General features: G+C 57.8%; 1 long non-coding RNA gene across 2 annotated transcripts in view; it reads right to left on the reverse strand.

Annotated features, from left to right (window-relative positions):
- Positions 1-216: 216 nt before the first annotated feature.
- LOC140602570 (uncharacterized) overlaps positions 217-20,436 on the reverse strand; it is a 44,478-nt gene continuing 24,258 nt past the window's right edge. Inside the window, exons 1-3 of one of the 2 annotated variants that reach the window (XR_012005505.1) lie at positions 9,834-10,070; positions 4,417-4,654; positions 217-952 (exon numbers count right to left, since the gene is read on the reverse strand). This is a non-coding gene — a long non-coding RNA (uncharacterized lncRNA). Of the gene's footprint in view, positions 953-4,416; positions 4,655-9,833; positions 10,071-20,436 lie in introns of those variants that run through there. The other variant, XR_012005506.1, reaches the window with a different exon arrangement.

Genomic DNA, 20,436 nt, shown 5'->3' on the forward strand with positions numbered 1-20,436 from the left:
TGAACCTATACAAGGGTACTTATGGTCTTTACTCGTCTCACATAATATGAATATTCATACACTGCACCACAGAAATCATTATGTGTTTGTTTCCCAGGCCATTCTCCTTAGTAGGGGTTTTATAAAGTATAGCATGCATCTTACTTTCTTTTTTTTTTAAGATTTTATTCATTTTATTCACGAGAGACACAGAGAAAGAGAGAGAGAGAGAAAGAGAGAGAGAGAGAGACAGGCAGAGGGAGAAGCAGGCTCCTCCCCATGGGGAGCCTGATGCGGAACTTGATCCCCGGACTCCAGGATCACAACCTGAGCCGAAGGCAGAGGCTCAACCACGGAGCCACCCAGGCGTCCCTGCACCTTACTTTCTAAAAATCTGAACAATTCTGATTTCCAAACCACATTTGGCCCCAGGCATGTCAGCTAAGGGTCTATGGACCTACTTTTGTTTCTATTTTACAGAGAGGAAACTGAGTCTGAAAGGTAGAAGAACCTGCCCGACGTCCCGGAGAAAGGACCCGCTCGCCTTCGTCCTTCCAGGTTGCCCGGAGCCCCCTGTGGGCCTGGGTACGCCTTCCCTGCCATCCTCACCGGCCCCGGGCACTTGCTGGCTCCTCCGTGCGCCGCGCACCCTGCTGCTCCAAGCCCCTCTCCGGCCAGCTCCTGGCAGCTGTCGCCACACAGGAGGGGCCTGCCCTGCCCGAGCAGGAGCTGGAACCGGGGCCTGCTTTGTAATTTGCTCTGCCAGCCACCCTCCCAGCTGCAAACGGAAAATCCAAGAAGGTGGTCTGCTTTTCTGGCAGATGTCAGCCCCAGCCGGCCAGAGACAGTGCAGCTCAGCAGGGAAAGGCGGGCTGCGAAGTCTGGCAGGGGGACCGTGGCTGGGTTGGAAACACATTGTGGGGGAATTAGAATGTTCATTCTGCAACACCAAGACTGCCACGGGGTATCTCGTCTGCAAGAAACAGCAGAAAAGGTGACAGATTGAGGGCCCCTCCTTCCACTCCTCCCGCCCCCCCAGTGACATTTGCTAATATAACTAATGGCCTTAATAGGAGCCTCTCTGTGATGAGTCCCTGCTCTGGGCCTGGGCCAGGGCCAGACTCAGCCCTTTTCAGGCCTTGGCAGGCCCCGGGGGGGTGGGTGGTATTACCGTGCCATTTCTCAGAACCAAAACCGAGGCTCCAGGAGATGGTGTGAAGTGCCAGAGGTTACAAAGCAAGGTCACAGCCGAGCAGGACTGGATCCACTTCCTCCTGACTCTGAAGACCCAGCTGGCTTCCCCGACCACACTCGGAGGCTGTAAGGAAGCTGCTCCATGTCTCCCCCAAGTCAGAGTTACCCAGGGTAAGCCGCAGGGCAGCTGTAACTCCGTTTGCTCCTTTCCCTCGCCCAAGAGCATATGCTCCTCTGCAACTTTCCTCTCAAGAAGCTTCAGAGAGGAGTCGCCCAGCCCATTTCACAGATAAGGAGACTGAGGCCTACAGAGAGAAAGTAGTTACACCAGGCCACAAACCCAGGTTTCTCTCCCCCCCAAGTGATGCCTGTGTGGCTCTCAGCTGGATGCCAGCGCCCTGCAGCTCAAAGCGGGGAGAAGCCTACACTAGAAGAACCACAGTCCCTTGACTTCGGTGGGCAGAAAGGCAGCCTAAGACTACAGGAGTCACACGTAGGCACTGATGTCCACGGATCTGCCATGCACTCGGTCATTCATCCAGGGAGCCTGGACGTGCCCCTTTTCTGGCTCCAGCTGGGCCCTGGACACAGGGCAAGGGGGCGGGCTCCCACTGCCACGAGCTCAGAATCCAGGTGCGCAACCTGCAAACCCGCGATGCCAACCCGACACAGTATGCACGGCGGCTGGGGGGCCTCTAACACAGAGGGAGCCCCCCCGATGGCCAGCAGGAAGCAGGGACGGCTTCTCAGAGATGAGGCATTGCAGCTGGGAGCTGAAGGATGGGAGGACTTTGGTCAGATGCCCGCGGAAAGGCGCCCAGGCCGAGGGCACAGCCTGGGCCATGGTCCAGAGGTGGGAAAGACAGCGGGGTCTCCCCGGGCAGGTTGGGGTGGCCCAAGCAGAGAGCAGAACTCCACCACGATGTGAGGACAACCCCCCAAAGGGCCGCGGGCAGCCATGGCCGCAGGACCCCACAGGAGGGGCAGGTTTTGAGGGCGGCTATTACCCGCAAAGCACCGACGTCAACGGCCCCGCCGAGGAGGAGACCCTACCCCGAGCCCTGAAGCCCGGGCAGCCCCCATGGCTTGGGACCAGCCAGTGACAACTTCCTTGGTCATTAATGGCAGCATGTGCTAATGTTTGATGAATTGCCCAACAGTTGCATTAGCTAATAACTCCCCGAACAAAACCAGAGAGTTCATCTGTTTTTATAAGACGCCCAAGAGCATCCTGGGAACAGGCACGGTGGTCGTGAATAAAAGAGAAACATTCATTTATGGTAATTGGTTTCAGCTCCTCACTTGGCTGCTTGTCCTGACCTAAATGTATCCAGTTGTTCCCTTTGCCTGGCTCTGGTTTGGGGGTCACTCCTAATGGTTTAATTCAACAAAAAATGTCTGCCATTTCCTGTAACCTCTGTCTTTTTTCACCCTGCTCCCAAACGGTTTTTCTTGCAAGCAGCATCTCCGCAAGGCCCTCCCGGAGCTGTTTCCTTCTCAGGGAACAAAGTCAAGATTGTTGACAGAGAAAAAAGGTCTTAACTCCAGGCCAAGAAAAGAAGGTGGGGGGAGGGATAAATGAAGGTAATAATCATTTGTTTGTCTTTTCCCCGGACTTCACAAAGCAGGTTTTGTCCGAGGCCGGTGGTCAGGGACTCTGACACAGAACATGGCCCTGGTGACCAGGGGCAATTTATGGGAGGGAACGAACACAAATCCTCATTCATGGAGCGGGGCGCGGGGGCAGGGAGCGGCCGGTGGGTGCCGTGGGCGCCGCGGCCTGGGGCTCCTGGCGGGGGGGACAGGGGGACAGGGGCGCAGGGCCCGGACCGGGATGACAGCCCGTGAACCTTGTTGGGATGCATCTGGTAGAAAGGCGGTATAAATAGGAGATCATTGTCGGCGGATTGTGCTTCCCGCGGGCGGAGGAGGGGCTGGCGGCCCCAGGTGCCCCTCGTCCAGGAGACGCCGATGGCTTCGGGGAGTCCTCGGAAGGTCACCGCCTGCCCCCCGGGCCCTCAGGGCTCCGAACGGCGAGGGCTCCGGGCCCCAGGCTGAAGCGGGCGCGGGGGCCGGACAGGCTCGGCCAGCGGCTATGGGCCGCCGGGGGCCACCTGGTCACTGTGACAACTTGTCCCTCTCTGTGGCTCCCTTTCTCCGACTGAACGGCCACGGGGGGCCCTGATTCTAGGATATCTGTGCGTACCCGCTCAGTGCCACCTTCTCCCAGGCACGGGGCACATAGAGGCGGACACGGCCCCACAGTGGGAAGCTCAGCAAGCTCAGGGCCCTTCCGGGCCGGCGGGCAGGGACAGGACATTCTTGGGTGCAGAGCACCGAGTGGCATCACTTCCCAATGTCTGCACGTCCTGACCCGTGGAGAGGGAGTATTTACAAGCCAATTGCAAGCAGCAGTCTGTGGGAAGCAGGGTCTGGACAGTGCCACCCACAGCATCAAATCATTGTCACATCATCATCGTCATCGTCATCAGCAGCAGCAGCAGCAGCAGCAGCAGCATCAAAACGCTGCCGGGACACCTGGTGGCTCAGGTGGTTGAGCATCTGCCTTTGGCTCAGGTCGTGATCTCACAGTCCTGGGATCGAGTCCCACATCGAGCTCCCTGCTCAGCGGGGAGCCTGCCTCTCTCTCTGCCTCTAACTCTGGTTCATGCGCTCTCGCTCTCTCTCACTCTCTCAAATAAATAAAAAATAAAAATAAATAAAAAATTAGAACATGCTGCCCCTCCTGTGGGGTCTTGTGGCCATGGCTGCCCGTGGCCCTTCAGGGGGATTCTGCTCTCTACTTCGGCCACCCCAACCTGCCCAGGGGGACCCCGCTATCTTTCCCACCTCCAGACTATGGCCCAGGCTGAGCCTGGGCGCCTTTCTGCCGGCACCTGACCAAAGTCTTCCCATCCTTCAGCTCCCAGCTGCAATGCCTCATCTCTGAGAAGCTGTCCCTGGTTCCTGCTGGCTGTCGGGGGTTCCCTCTGTGTTAGAGCCCCCCCCACCCACGCGTACAGTGTCGGGTTAGCATCATGGGTTTGCAGGTTGCACACCTGGATTCTGAGCTCGTGGCAGTCAGAGCTCGCCCCCTTGCCGTGTGTCCAGGGCCCAGCTGGAGCCAGAAAAGGGGCACGTCCAGGCTCCTTGGATGAATGACCAAGTGCACGAATGTCATCCTCATCACGACAATGGCTACCGTCTGTTTGACACGTTCTCGATATCAAGTCAAACACTTACTTTATTTTCACTGCAGATCCATGGGATTGAGTCTGTTGGTGCCCATTTCACAGTTGAGAACACTAAGGCCCAGGTTCACACAGCTGGGGAGGCATTCAAACCCACATTTGAGCTCCCCACCATCTGAAGAAGAGTTTTTCCGGCAGCAGGCATCACAAAGCGCAAGGCAGTCAGAGAAGGGGCCAGCGCTGCTTGCGACTCGAGGAGGACTTCTAGACGCGGCCCCTTTGTGCCAGACCTGCAGGATGAGCAAGGATTTGACCTGGAGGGCCGCTGAAAGCAGACGTTATTCCCGGCCCTCTCCAGGAAGCCCTGTGCCTTCCCCGGGACTCTCTCGGGCCTCCCTGGCCTGCAGGCCCCATGCAGGCCTCCACCCCGTGTGATCACATCCGATTCCCTCAGCAACCGTCAGGGCACAGCCTTATGGCACATGACAGGAGAACTAAACACGGAAGCGCAGAGCTCACCCCAAGGCCACAGCCGGGAGGTGGTGACACTCAGACTTGGGTTCGTCATCGTGCCGTCAGACCCCTTTGGTCCCTGCCTGTGCTCCAAGCACAAGGCTGGACACCAAGAAACCTGGCTTCCAGCTCAGGCTGTGCCACTGTCTCATCTGTGGCCCCGAGCCAGTCCCCTCTCCCTGGGCCTCCGCCTGTCCTCTCCTCAGTGGGAGAATCGCTGGAGGCAAATTGGGCTTCGTGGCTTCTGAGGTGTCTGTGCATTATGTCATTGTCCCTACGTGGCTCAACAAGGCTAGAATCCCAGGCATGGGCATCCCCATTTTGCAAGCGGGAAACTGAGGCACCCGGGGGGCTTGTGTGCCTAGAAAAGGAGGCCCAGTGTGGCAGGGACTGGACCCTGGGCCCTGAGGGGCAGTGGAGGTGCTGAGGCTGTCTATCCTAGAGCACCGCGGAAGAGCCAGGGGTATGGTGTCGGCCTCAGGCCTGGACAAGGCACATCCATGGTAGAGGGAGCCTGTGAAGCATAGCCTCTGTAGAGAGATGACTCCCGGGATCACGCCCTGAGCCGGAGGCAGACACTCAACCACTGAGCCACCCAGGTGTCCTGGAAGGAAGCATTTTCTATCAAGAAGCAACAGAGAACATCTAGAAGAGGCTGAGGGCCACAGGAAGGCATTGGAAGTTGTGAACCCAGCAGAGAGCGTAGGCCTGTCCCAAACATCCAGAGATTGTCATGAAATCAACCTTCCCAGGGTGCCCTCCCTTCTGCGGTGACAACAGACATGTAGGCAGCACTTGACAGTTCACGTTCGTCTCCATGCGTCCTCCTAGCCCCCCGGGGCAGATGGCAGGGCAGGAATTACCAGGCAGCCAGGGTATGAGGAACAAGGGTCCAGAGAAGGTGTGGCTCTGCTCACACTGCTCAGCCAGGACCTGACCCTTGATCTTCCCAGCCCGGTGCCACTGCCACAGGGGAGCCACCCTGTCACTGAAAAGCCACCCACGTAGGGCGCCTGCTACAGAGAACACTCCGGGCCACTTCCAAATTTGGAATGGGGCACCCTAGAGCCCCTAGGAATTCTAAGCTGTGCTATTTTTAGGCTGATCAGCTGTTCCACCTCTGCGTCCCTACCCCAGGCCCCCCAAGCAGATTTCCCAAGCAATCAAATCCATGTGTCGCCAGTTCCGGCCCCAGAGCTTTGTGAGGTGAGTGCTGGATGTTCTAGTGCCATCGAAGCATGCACGCCCTGCCCAGACCGGGACAGGCCTGCCCTTCCTGATGCTCCGGACCTAGAATCTCCTGCCCTACCCCATCTTGGGGCCAGGCTCCAGGTACCCCAAAGCCCCCACCATACCTCCCAGAAATCTCCAGAAACTACCCTACTGGACAGAGAAGCTGATCTCAGGTGCCCTGCGGCTCTGACCCATTCTCTCCCGTGCCCCCTACGAGCCCATCTCATTGCTTCCCATCTGGGCTGGGCTAGGCAGGGCTGCTGGTGGCTCCTGCCCCCTCCTGCTTCCCAGGAAGGTGCCAAGAGAGTATCACAGTCCCGCACTGCCCTGGGGTCAAACCGCTGCTTGGCCACTTGGAGTCTGAAGACCTCGAGTCAGGGCCTCCACCCCATGGAACCCATTGCCCTCATCTCTAAGGTGTGGATGATAAGAGGACCGCGTGCACAATGTGGTTTTGAGGTTACAGTGACAACAGGAGTATGAAAGGCTGACCCAGGACAGCCGGGGTGGCTCATCGGTTTAGCACTGCCTTCAACCCAGGGCGTAATCCTGGAGACCTGGGATTGAGTCCCACATTGGGCTTCCTGCATGGAGCCTACTTCTCCTTCTGCCTGCATCTCTGCCTCTTTCTCTCTCTCTGTGTCTCTGTGTGTGTGTGTCTCTCATGAATAAATAAATAAAATCTTTAAAAAAAAAAAAATGAAAGGCTGACCCAGGGCACAGCAAGAACCTGGCACCCTGGACATTTTTAGCTACTGTGACTCCTGATAATAGTTGAGTTTCCACAAAATGGGAGAGAAACAGCAAGTTTGTTTCTACAGTTCTGCAGGGTGGGGTATCGACATGGTCCTCATCCCCCTCAGCACTGCCCTTGTGATTCTTGTCCCACTCCACGGCCGTGCAGTCCTTGGGGACTCAGGCTGTGCCCACCCCCACAGGCACGAGACCCAGCCTGGGGGTACCGACTGCCTGGGTTCAATGAGGGCAGGAGCCATGGCCCCCACCTACCCCCCAGCCCCACAGGGTTGGGCATACAGCCCAAGACTTGTAGGACACTGGACTTCTAGAAGGGCACAGAGAAGCTTAAAGATCATGGGCTTTGTAACATGCCAGACCCACTTTGTAGCCATGTGACTCCCAGCATGACCTTTATTCTGAGGCTCTGTCTCCTTATCTGTAAAATGGGTATGAAGATACCAACAGAACCTGGATATCAAGGGTAAAGAGAGCAGACGTGAGGCTCTTCACACTCGGTGAAGATCTGCATGCAGGAGGTCGACCCAGTGACTTCCAGGACACGGCAGCCCCGTAAGGAAATGGGAACGTGGAGACGAGAGGGTCACACAGAGAGTCATCGATGGAGGGCCCCAGAGCTACACCCCAGACTTGACCCTTTCCACACACAGTGAGCAGAAGCCATAACAAATGCAAAAAAGAAAAACACCAGAGGCTTCTCCCTGGTCCAGAAAGGCCATGAGGCCAGTCGGGGAGAAAGGCTGTCTGGGCAGACAGTGGCCGCAGAGTCCCCAGGACAGCGTCCGCGCAGCCAGAGCCCACTTCCTGCAGGCAGCGCACACACGCGGTGCCAATGTGTTAGGACTTATGCATGGTCCCCGCCATGGGAACCGGCCGCCTCCCTCCGCCAGCCGCCCCTAATTCTTCCAATGTGGCTGAGAGCTAGCAGGGCTCCGAGGAGGGAGGGGGCGGAGCAGCGGAGCGAGACCACCTCTGCTGACAGCTCGTTTACAGCCCGCCCATCAAGTGCACTTTCCCTGCGGGGTCTGGCCCCTGGGAGGAGAGAAGCTGGGGGGCCAGCTCTCAGCTACCAGTGACACGTTGCAGGCACCAGGGGAATGCCTGGTGCCCTGTCACTCAGAGTGGCCCAGGGGACCGCCGCAGCTGGCCAGGAAAGAATGGGCGAGCCTCACCAGCCAGAGGAGGCCTGGTGGCTCTGGAACAAGCCCGAGTCAGAAACTCCCCATGCTCCACCCCCCACCCAGCTCCCGTGTCTGGCCAGCACAGCCCGCAGGCCTTGGTACAGCCGGGTTAGCTGCGCTGGCTAGGTAGGTCGAGGGAGAGAAAGACGGACAGGGAAATCAAGGATTCAGAGCCGGCTGCCCACGTGGCAGGTCTCCCGGAAGCTCCTGAGTGAGTGAGACCATGCGGGTTACCAGCTGGCATCAGAAGGTCCGGCTTCTGGTCCAAAGTTCCCCTCAGTCTGCTCTGGAACCCTGGGTCGGGTGCAATCTCTCTGGATCTCTGAAGAGGGAGGAAGGATGTCTCTCTCTTAGGAGAATGAGACTACGATTCCAAAGAGAAGAGGCCACCAGAGGCAACTGTTAGCTATGCAGATGCCCAGGCTCCTTACCTGGTTCAAACTATCCTAGGAAGCTGGGGATGAATTAGGATTAGAGTGGGGATAGGCTCAATGCTGTGAACTCAGAGAACGTTCCCTGATGCTGAGGGCTGAACAATGTTGAGGGCGCTGACACCGATCAGGTAGAGTCCTTGCCCTTCGGGACCTCCCTGTCTGGTTAAGACTCATTACAACAAAAGGTAGACTGGTGAGTGTGGTACCAGAGGGTCAGACATTGTCCGGGAAGAAATAGGGATGGGAAGGTGGGATATCACCTGGAGGTGACTAAGCCAGGCCTTGAATGGTAGGGTCCTTCTCTTGTGCATGGCACAAAGCGAGGACACAGAAGGTGGATGGATGGGTGGATGGAAAGGTGGATGGATGGGTGGATGGAAGGGTGGATGGATGGATGGATGGGTGAGTGAATGGGTGGATGGAAGCGTGGGTGGATGGGTGGATGGATGGTTGGATGGAAGGATGGGTGATGGGTGGATAAATGGATGGGAGGATAGATGAGTGGAAGCAGAAGGAAGGAAAGAAGGAAGGAAGTGGGGAGGGAGAGTGTTAGATGGTCAGATGGGGGCAGGCAGATAAGAGAACAAAGAAATGTTTCATTGAACTGATTCTTACAATAAGTCTGCCAAGTAAAAGGATGGAAGTGGCAGCCGCCTTCCCCAAATTATTAATATGAACACCCAGAGCTGAGAAGGGAAAAATGACTTACATAAGGTGACCCAGTAAATTAGTGACACATCCAGGTCCAGAATCCAAGTCTCCTGACTCCCACCCAGACATGTCTCCACTGCATAAAGCCCGCCTAGCCTAGCCTCCTACTCCTTCCATCCTCCACATAAATACCATGGAAAGAAGGAAGGGAAGGAGACGAGAGGGAAGGAGGGGGAAGGCAGTCCCCATTCTGTAGGAAGGGTCCTGAGCTCTGGCCCTTGGTCTTGCACAAGCCTGGCTCGGCCTTTTTCAGGCTGGACACACGCCAGGACACGCAGAGTCATCTGTAGGATGCAAGGAGGGCAGAGAGTCACTTTTGTCATGGCTCCTCCAGACTGAGTGACGCCCCCTGGCTTCCAGGCAGAAATGAATCGCACGTCAGGTCAGAAGACCCAGCCCAGTAAGTCTCCATCCAGGACCCTGCACCAGCTTGGCGACTGGGGAGACTGAGGGCAGGAGACTGGGGGGGCAGGGAGACCAGAAGAAGCCCTGGCATGGGACCGTGTGCCCCACGGGGAGGGCCGGGGACAGGGCTGAGCAGACGCCACCAGCTCCCGGCTGCCCGGGGGACAGGAGGGCACCCCCCCTCCCCCGGCCTGGGTGACTTCTACACTCACTCCCTCATTCACCTGCTCACTCACTCATTTCCTGAAGGAAGGGAGGGCAGTGTCCGGCTTCTGAGCGGGTGCTGTGAGCAGGCCTGGCGCTAGACGCTTAACAAAGGCTTTCCCACCAATTGTGACCAGGTAGCAGCGCCCGAGTCGCCGACGATGGCCGTCACCACCGGCAAGGAGACACTCCGGCCTCCGAGCCCAGATCTCAGCCTCCAGTTGCCATTTTGGAGACTGGCCCTTTATTCTTCCCTGGGTCACACTTCCCTCTCCTGCAAAGGGAGAAGAATGCCTCCCTGCTTGCCTCAGAGTGACCACTGTCGCCGGAGCAACACTGGAACCCAGCCCCAGCCGCCCAGACAGGGCCCCATCACCCCTGCTGAGCAGCAGGCGCGCCCCACACAGAGACGGCCTCCCTGTCCTGGGGTGGGAAGAGCCGGAGCCAACATTTCCCCACCTGAGGGATGAGGGCACCCAGCCTTGTTTTGTTAAATACGGTGACATTTGTCCTAGAGTGTAAGTGGGCCCTGGCCTCCACCCCCAGCGCCCTTCCCCTTCCTGTAACAGCAAGGTGGCTAGGGTGTGGGTGCTGGGGCCAAGTGTTTGCGTTGAACCCAGGCTTTGCCCCTCCTTAGCTGTGTGACCCTAAGCAAGTCACCTAATCTCTCTGTGCCTCTGGGTACCTGGGCGGCTCAGTCAGTTAAGCATCTGCCTTCTGCTCAGGTCACGATCCTGAAGTCCTGGGATTGAGCCCCGCATCAGGCTCCCAGCTCAGCAAGGAGTCTGCTTCTCCCTCTGCCTCTGTTTCTTCTCTATTTCTCAAATAAATAAATAAAATCTTAAAAATATATATATATAAAGAATAAAAATCTCTCTGTGCCTCAATTTCCCAATGTGGAAAATGGGGCTAGTGAGCCTCATAGAGCCATTACGAGGATTAAATGGCTTAACACGTGCAGAGGGCCTGGAGCAGCACCCTGCACACAGTCAGCAGGCAGCAACATCATCCAGGGCTCTCCCTCGGTGGTAGCCCTCCAGGAAGCTTCTGCGCCCCACAGGCCGCTTGCACGCCTGCTCAGAGCCCCGCCAGCCACTGGGCTGCCCTCTCATCCACTGTCTCTTCCTACAGTTAGGTCTTATTCTCCAGCCCACTTTACAGAAGGGGAAACTGAGGACCACAGAGTAAAGTGATTTGTCTCCCTGCCCCAATCTGGCATCCTTGCCTCCCCCACCCCCTGCCAGCCTGGGGCGGCACCATGTGCGCCGAGTTTTGCAGAGGAAGCCGGGCTGGGCAAGGCGACATTGGACGCAGAGGCTGGCCAGATAGAGCCATGAGAGGAGGAACGGCCTGCGTGGGAGGAACCTCTGGACGCTCGGGGTGGGAGCACAGCGCGAGGCAGGCCGTCAAGGATGCAGAGGGAGGCTCTTCCCCACGGCGAGGGCCCCGAATCCCGGGCCGGGAGGCTCAAATGTGAAGCTACAGCCACAGGGAAGCCATTAGACCATTTTCAGCAGACATGGAAACGGCCAGATTTCCATCTGGGGCCCTCGGTGGGCTATAAACACCGCGCAAAGCTAACTATCATGGCTAATAATGGTTTCGCACCCTGGGCCATAATTGCCGTTCCCGTGTCTGTCTCCCACTAGATCACGAAGCCCCACTAGAGCGGCATCTATGCGTCTCCTTCACCCCTATGTCCCAGTGCTCGGCACAGAGCAGGTGCTCGAGACGTGTTCGGTGAAGTTAATTGATCACAATGAAGCACATGATGCCAAGTGTCATGAACTCTTGGCGAAGGAAACCCTTGGAGTTGGGCAGCCCTCGGCCCAATCCCTGACGCCAGCTCTCACGGCCAGCAGGCTTGGCAAGTCACATGATGGCTCTGGGTCAGCTTCCTCCCCCTCAAAATTGGCTCAGCGATCCCTCCCCCTGGGGTTGAGCTGGAGCTCCCAGCGCCGTGCCCCACGCGCATCAAGGCCCTCAATACACAGCAGCTCAAACGACACCACGAAGATGCCTGGGCACAAACTGCAAGACTGCTGCTGGGTTCAGACATAAGCAAGACAGAGGGAGAGTGGAAGGGTCCCGAGCTTTAGACCTGAGGCCCTGGATTTGAATCCTGGCCCTGCCCTGCTGTGCAACCTTAGGGAAGTAGATCACCCTCTCTGGTTTCTTCATCTGCTCAGTCGGAGTATTAACAATAACACCAATGTCGAGGATTTGTTGCGTGGACCAGAGGAGATAACAGATGCGAAAGTGCTCAGTGTATATAAATGTGGGCGATGATTATTATTATCATGACAGCTCATAAAACCCGGGTGGAGCTTCCTGTTATAAACAAGCTCTCCCTCACCCCCTCCCGCAGACCAGGGGCTGGCTCGATGCTTTGTTCCCAGGAAGGGCATAGCTGGAGGGGCCGGCTGGGCTGGGGCAGAGGCCAGGGCAGGCTCCCCGCTCCCACCATCTGCGCTGCGGGGACAGCCCATCTGTCCAGCAGTGGGCACACATGTGGCCTCATCTGAGGGCGCAGGGTCGTTGGGGTCAAGCAGGAGAAAATTGGGGGCAGATGAGGGGAAGGTTCCAGCTTATTTTTAGAAAAAGTGGAAAGAGAAGAAGACAGGAAAGCCCTTGTTCCTTGGCGTTTCTACCATGTGGATGGCAGGCGGGAGGCCGGCGGGCAGGCGGGCAGCCAGGGGGACCAGAGACAAAGATGCAGCCACTTGGGCGGCTGTCACACGGTCAGGCCTCGGATGACCGCACAGCCCAGCCGGTTTGCAGAGCGCTCTCGCTCGCAGTGCTGGCCGCCCCCAGTGGGAACCCTCACGGCGGGAAGCCCAGGACCCCGAAGGAGACTCGCAGGGCCCAGAGGGCCTGAGCCCGCAGGGCCACATTTGGGCATTAGGAAGGGCCCTCCAGCTGCAGGGCAGAGGAGAGCTTGTGGGGTAATCTGATGGCAGAGGGGCCAGTGGGCACTTCCAGGACACGGCCTGGCACACAGTAGGCCCCCAGGTCCTCTCCTCCTGGTCTTCCCTGGGGCCTGAGGTCCTGGCACCTCTCCAGGTTACCCTGCCCTGTGTCTCAAGACGCAGCACAGTGGAGCGATTAAGATGGTGACTCTGGCACCATATTGCTGGGACACGAGTCTTGGCTCTTCCACTTCCTGGCTGTGTGACTTAGGGCCACTTGCTTTAACATTCTGTGCCTCGGTTTCTTTGTAAGTTGAACATAGCCATAGTTCACCCTGCAAGGTTTGTTGTAAAAATAAATCAATATATGCAAAGCACTCGGAACCCTCCGCCTACACTCGGGGCTTGGCACTCAGTGAGCATTCGGTGGCAGATGTTGTCACTGTCAATATACAGTAGGGTGTGTGCAGCTGGGGTGGCCTTGTCTGGGGAGGAGCAAGCTGAGCGTGCCCAGAGCTCTCCAGCAGGACCCCTCGGTGGGGATGAGGCAATGAGAGTGTGGGGGGCTTGGTGTCAGCAAACAGGCTGGGCCGCACCGGGGGAGGCAGGAGGCCGCTCCGCAACCATGGGGCCGGCCCAAGGCTGGACGTCGCAGACCCCGCTGCGGCTCCCATGGGTGTCTTTGGAAAGAACTCAAAAATGACAAGAATTTTCCAAATTGCCTGCTTTTCCATTCTCGGATCCCCCAGCCCCCCATCCTTAGATCTCATTCTGAAGAGAACTTTGAAATGTCGGAAACACAAAGGTGAAGGCCTAAAAACCCCGGTGAGGATTGTTAATCCCCAGTCTGGGTGGCGGCTCGCCTGCCAGAGCTGCCAGTGGAAACGTCCAAGAGCGTCTGCACGGGCGGGGCTGTGCATCCGAGTGTGCACGCGTGTGTCCTCTGACAATGGCACACCCGAACCCAAGGGGCTGGTGTGCACAGCGAGTGGCTACAGGTATTGAGGGACACAGGCGCCTCCTGCCCCTGCACACACGGGACGGCGTGCTCCTATGCACGTGTGTCCTGCACCTGCCACGGATGGGCTCCCATGGGAAGAGCAGGCCGGCTACGCGGGGCATGGGAGCCAGCGTGTGCTCACCCTTACAGCCTGACGCACAGTAGGTGCTCATCAGCTGTCCTCCCTATGTCCACTCACCTAAGCACGTAAAGGCACGAAACAACCCTCCAGGGGGACAGTTTGGCAAAGTCTGACAAGTGCCACGGCGGTGGCTGGGCTGGGGCGGGACAGGAAGGAGAAGCGAGAGCTGCCCTGGGTGAGTCCCTTACAGAGCATTTAGCAAGCCCTGGGCTTGGCCCAGCTCTGGGTCTGCGTGGTCCTGGGCAGAGGGCTGGGGACGTGCTGAGGGCTGGGGCCTGAGGCGTGACATTCCGGTGATGTCAGGCGGACAGGGGGCAGGGCAGGCCTCTATCTAAGGGCATCTGGGCCCTGGCTCATCCGCAGTGGCGGGACTCTCAGGTGGGCAGCAAGCTCAGCGTCCCAAGAGCCCAGAGAGCCTAGGAGACCACCCACAGCAGCCCAGAAGGGCAGGGACCTGCCTGGGGTCTCACGAGAAGCTCAGAGCGAGGGCTGGAAAAAGGGCATGAAGCAGAAGCAGCCTGTGAAATCTGAGAAGCCTGGGCTTAATCCTGGCTCTCTCCCACTGACCAGCTGAGTGGCCTTGGGAGAGTCACCTCACCTCTCCTAACCTGTTCCATCACCTGGAAATGAGCATGCCACAGACTTGAGAAGAGGGGCCAGGACCCTCTGCCAGGGGTGGGTTTGATGATCAGCTCCCCTGACTCCTACTCCAGTGCTCCTTGACGGGTCCGAAGGAACCTCCACGCGGGCAGCTGAAGGCGAAGGGGCACAGCCCCAGGTGCCACTTGAGGGTCTCTCTTGTCCAGATCACCTGGGAGGGGTCCAGAGCCCGGTCTTGGGAGGCTAGAGGCCAAGCTTCTAGTCCAGTCTGGCAATGGCCACCTGGCCTTAAGCAAGAGTCCACTCTGCTCTGGGCCTCAGTTTCCCCATCCCCGCCAGGAGGGGAAGTTAGGGGATCTCTCAGGGATCTCCCCACTCCAAAGACCCCTGGCTCCACAGGGGACGGTAATTGAGAGCAGCTGCCACTATAGCGAGCATGCGGGCAGCGGGGAGGGGCGTCTCTGGGCTTCGCCAGCCACGGACACTGCCCTGTGGTTTATGTCAAATTGTCAGCCCCAATCCTGCTTTCCTCCTGGGCAGGGCCGCCTTCAGTGGGCCTCAGAAGAGGTGGCCTGTCCAGCCGCTGTGTTTACAGTGCTCAGACGCCGCCGGGAACCCGATCTGGGCAGAGCAGGGTGGGCCGCCCCACTGGGCCCAAGCCGTGTCCACACTCATTTCCCGGAGACTGAACACCACCGGCCCGCCTGCCTCGCTGAGTCCAGCTGCCCGGCGCCCGCCCATCGAGGGCCCAGCTTCTTGCAGGCAAGCACCCTGGGAAGCTGTAAAATGCAGCAGGGCCCAGGGAGCCGGGGCAGGGCTGGCAGGAGCTGGGCACAGAGTGGGGAGGACAGGGTGTCCTCCCTCTAGACAGGTCCATGCTGTGCTTCCCGGGCAGGTGTGCTTTGCCTCCCCACTCGGCCAGGTGCAAGTACCCCCCCGACTCATAGTGATGCCCTGGCTCATCCACTCGCTCATCTGGATCGGAGTCAGCAAACCATGGCCCACGGGCCACATCTAGCCACACTTGCGAGTGGAGATTGCCTTCTTTTTTTTTTTTTTAAGATTTATTTATTCATGATAGACATAGAGAGAGAGAGGCAGAGACACAGGCAGAGGGAGAAGCAGGCTCCATGCAGGGAGCCCGATGTGGGACTTGATCCCGCGTCTCCAGGATCGCGCCCTGGGCCAAAGGCAGGCACTAAACCGCTGAGCCACCCAGGGATCCCCGCCTTCACCTTTTGAAGTGACTGGGGGAAAAAAATCAAAAGAAGAACATTTTAAGACACATGAAAGTCATATAAAATTTAAATTTGTGTCCATAAATAAAGTTTTATTGGAACTCGGCCACACTCCTTCCGTTATGTATGTCTCTGGCTGCTTTCACATGACGGTGCAGAGTTACAGAGTTATGACGGAGACAGCATGGCCCACAAAGCTGAGACCCTTCACAGAAAACGTCTGCCAACCTCTGACCTAAATCCTGCAGGAGTGGCAGTATAAACCTCAGGTCTCCACCCGGGGAATTTCTTACCCTGAGGGTCATTCCACACTTGGGGTATCCTACATGACATTAAGGTACGGGGTCGGGAGCAGGGCGCTTAGTCCTAAGCGCGGGGCCTCACAACTGCACCTGAAGGTCCCCCCCAACACCCGACCCTATCTGTCTGGCCACCCTCTGCCACCAGCTGCACTGTGTCCTGGGTGCACCCCACGGCCCTTCCTCCCATCACCTCCCAGCAAAGCTGCGGAGGACATGTAGGGCTGACTGCACCCCTTCTCTCCTACCCCTTACGTCTTCAAGACACTCAGCCCAGCCTTCTTCTCCCCTTTACTTGCTCCGGAAACACTTTCAATTCCAAAACCTTGGAGATTTGGAGGACAAAGGCTAGAAAAGCTCACAGGCCTTCTGTGTTCCGTCCTGTCACATCCCTCCCCGGAGACACTGAGCACAGGGCCGGGGGCCTGGCAGCAGGTGGAGGTCCTGGGAGGAAGAGCAGGCACAGGTGAGCACTCCAGCCCAGCCCGACAGGCATCCGCTCGCTGCTCTAGCCACCACGCCAAGTGCATCCACACTCAGCCAGCCATGCCTTGTGGAACAGCCTCCAGCAGGCCCCGTGGGAAGACAGATGAGCACGGCGCATCCTGGCCCCCGTGCTGTCCACACTCAGGGCAATGGCTGGTGGCCAGGGATTCAAACTGCCTCTGAGGAAGGAAAACAGCCCTTATCTGTAGGGCTTGCCGCCTTCTGGGATGTAAACACTCCTACCGTGGCCGATTTTCAAGTTGCCCGCATGAAGCCCCTGAACACAGAACCGGGAAGAGCTGGATACCCTCACGTCTCACGAGCAGATCGGAGCCAGATCCAGCGTCCCGCTGCTCCCTGGGAAGTCGGGCACATAAGCAGACATCACATACCATGAAGTAGGTGTGAAACATGAAAAGCAGAAGGGCTCGGGGGCACAGAGGAAGAGCACCAAACTTGGCTTGGAGGGTAGATCTTGAAGGGCTTCTCAGAGGTGGCATCTAGATTTGGGCCGCGAAAGAAAAGTAGGAGTGTGCCGGGCAAGGGACGGGAGGAAGCGTCCCCTGAGCGGCTCACCTCCTCCTGCCCTCCTTCCTCTGCACTCCTACGTAAGCCCCACAGCCTGAGTCACACTTTTCAGGTCCACTTTCGGAGTCTGTTTTCTCTGTAGGCACCGCGGATTCTCATGCGTAGAAGGCATGTCTCGGGCCACACAAGGTTGGCGGAGTGGACGGTGACTCAGTGTGTTTCAGTCCTCAGGAAGGTCCTGACCTGTGATGGATGGTGTTCTTGCCCCTGATCCTTCACTCCCCCTTCCCTGCAAGAGGCTCTTCTACGTCCCCAGCCCGTGGGAGGCCTTCACATTGGACTCCACCACGGGTCTGGCTTCGGTTGACGGGACATGAGTGAAAGTGACATTAAGAGCTATTGTGTGGCTCAGTCATTTTTCTCTGTGCTGTCTGCCCTGAGTACATGGTGTCCCAAGTAGGGACAGCTCCCTCGCAAGGATCCTGGAATAGAGAGGACACATGGAGCAGAGCCACAGTCAACCCACAGCCACCACAGACAAAATATAATGTGGGGGAAAAGTAAACTTGTTATTGTAAAGCCCCTATTTGGGGCACGCTATGGTGTGTCTGTTACCACAATATAACCTAGAACAAACTGACGAATGTTCAGCCCATCCCATCCAGTACTGGCTCACGCCCCAACAAACCCCCACGAGCCCCCAGAAATACACTGACTCACTGTGCCTTCCCCAGTTTTAAGCAAAGGTTTGCCCAGGCCAGGCTGATGAGGTGAGCCGAGCCATCCCTGAAATGTCCAGAATTCTCTACAGTTCTAGGGTAACCCTGTGGTCTTAAGGAAAGCAAAAGGAACCACTTGTTAGCAGCGTCCCCAGCTCAAATTCTCCCCTCACATAGCAGCTATTTGGAAGTGTCTCTCTTGGCACTAAAACAAAAACCAAAAAAAAAAAAAAACCTCTCAATCTTAACCCAAAGTCACTCCAGACACTGAAATTCTCTCTTTGAGAAACAGACCAAATTTAAGAATCTTTCTATGTAGGGACGCCTGGGTGGGTCAGCGATTAAGCATCTGCCTTCGGTCTGGGCATGATTCCAGGATCCGGGATCGAGTCCCACATCGGGCTCCCTGCATGGGGCCTGCTTCTCCCTCTGCCTGTGTCTCTGCCCCTCTCTCTCTCTGTGTCTCTCATGAATAAATAAATAAATAATTTTTTAAAAAAGAATCTTTCTATGTAAAAGAAGAGTCAGGGTGAGGTGGACAGGGAGCAGAGTCTGTGTCAGGCAACCCCGGGGCCGGAGAGCATCAGGCTGCCCTCGGGGAGCTCCCAGGCTGGGTGGGCCGCCAGGGGAGGTCAGGGTGCTGGTGCTGGGCTGCGGACAAAGTGCCGGGGACCACAGAGGAGGCGGTGACCAAGCGCCCACACAGCCAGAAATCCCTGTGGCACAAGTGAAGGGTAAAGGGATGGGTGGTGGACGATGGATGGATGATGGAAGGAAGCATGGACAAAATAAAATAAAACCTGGGAGGGTCAAGGAAACTTTCACAAAGGACATATGAAGCAGACCTGAAACAAATGAGAATTGGACGAGTAGAGAACACGGGCAGGAGAGCTGGCGTCGCTGACCGGGAGCCCGGAGCGCGCAGATGAGGAGGGCCGTGGCTCAGCACATCTGGGAACGAGGGGAGGCAAGAAACGCGAAGAGCCAGAGCGGCACGCTGCAGGGCAGTGACGGCCGAGTGCCCCGGGCTGAGTGCTGACCCGAGCGCACACCTGGGGCTGGGCCCAGGGCCGTCACCTAACCTCTCCGTGCCTGGGCCTCTGTCGCCGCGGCCAGCCGCAGCTGGGAACGGAGCTTCCCTCCGAGGCCGCGGGGCACCTTAGCGAGCGAGCACAAGCCAAGCTCCTGGCACTCCGGAGTCCTGCCCTCTTGGTCCCCTCCCACCAGGACCAGTTCTCCCAGGGTCTGGGCCCGCCCCGTGCTGACAGGGCTCTGTCCCCTGGCTAGGACACCGCCTGCCCCCTGTTCTGGGACTTCCCTTCACAGAGCTCTTACCTCAAGGGACTTCTCTGCCCTCCTGCCCTTTGACCACTCACTGCAACCTCGGCACCCACCTGGGCCCTGTGCACCCACCGGGCCCTCGCGCACACCCTCTCCCCGGCAGCACACCCCCAGACAGGACACTGGCCACGGAGACTGATGAGGCTCCTGGATCTCGTGTCCCGAGGGAGAGTGGCGTCCAGGGGGAGGCCAGCCGGCCGGGCCGAGCCTGGTCACCCCTCCCTTGCTCTCTCACCTGTCCTGGGCACAAAATCCCCGATGCTGTTCCCAGTCCCGAGGCCAGTTTCCCGTCTCAACTCCCTTGAGCGTCGCTATCTCCATGGGAAGACGGGAGAAGCCAAAGAGCGATTAACTAAATTTAGAAACCAATTCCTCTTATAAATGTTTTGGGCACACGGGCCAGAGCCCAGGAAGGAAAATGATTTGGGACTTGGGACTGCATTCAAGGTCTTCCACAAGCTAGCCTGGTGTTCAGGAGAGGGTCAGCAGACATTTCCGTGTCAAAGGATGCTTGCCCCTGCCCACCAGCCCTGCGGCCACCGCAGCGCCTGCAGTCCCCTACCTGGGGGCCACTCAGTCTCCCACCCCTGGGGCTTTGCCGGTGCCGTTCCCTCTGCTTGGAGCATCCATCCCGCCCCCGGCCCCTTTGCCAAGCTCTGCGACTTCCTTCAGAACTGGGCCCACACATCACTGTTTTCCAGGAAGACTTATCAGGAAGGTTCCCCTGCATCCCCATGGGACCACCACTACCCCAGCCACGGCTCACCCTGCCTTTGGGCTCTCTGCCCTCCATGCATTTTTGTCCCCTCACTGGAATGTGAGCTCCTCCAAGGGCAGAGATGGGTCCCCAGCATTCAGCAAGGGGACCGGTCCAGAGGAGGGACTCGAGGTGGATCTGGCAAGTGAATACGCATGTTTTCCCATGAGACAATCCCAGGGAGCTGAGTAGGGCACCCCAGAGGACACAGGAAGTCAGTCAGGATGGCAGTGACCCTCCAGGCCACCAGGGGGGTCAGAACGGAGGGTAGCAGGAATCCTGCAGAATGCTCCCCCTCCCCCTGGTGGTCCGGGCGCATTACTGCAGCTTCCCCTGGCCTTGCCTCCCTCCAAGGAGCAGTGGGGTCTGGGGGAGAATCTGGGCTGAACTCTGGGACCACAGAACCCTAGGCTGTCAGAGCCAGAAGGGATTGCACGCCTCAGAGAGCGTGAGCACCGTGCCCGCCCTCACTTACAGACGGAAAACCTGAGGTACAGAGGGAGGATGCACACTGCCGAAGGAAGGATCTAGAACTAGAGCCCAGAAGTCCTGAGAAATATAGAAAGTATTTGAGGACAAGAATGTTGAAGGTGGTGGACCAGCAGCCTGCACTGCT

The sequence above is a fragment of the Canis lupus genome, chromosome 13, assembly GCF_048164855.1.
Source record: "Canis lupus baileyi chromosome 13, mCanLup2.hap1, whole genome shotgun sequence".
In the NCBI taxonomy this organism is placed as follows: Eukaryota; Metazoa; Chordata; class Mammalia; order Carnivora; family Canidae; genus Canis; species Canis lupus.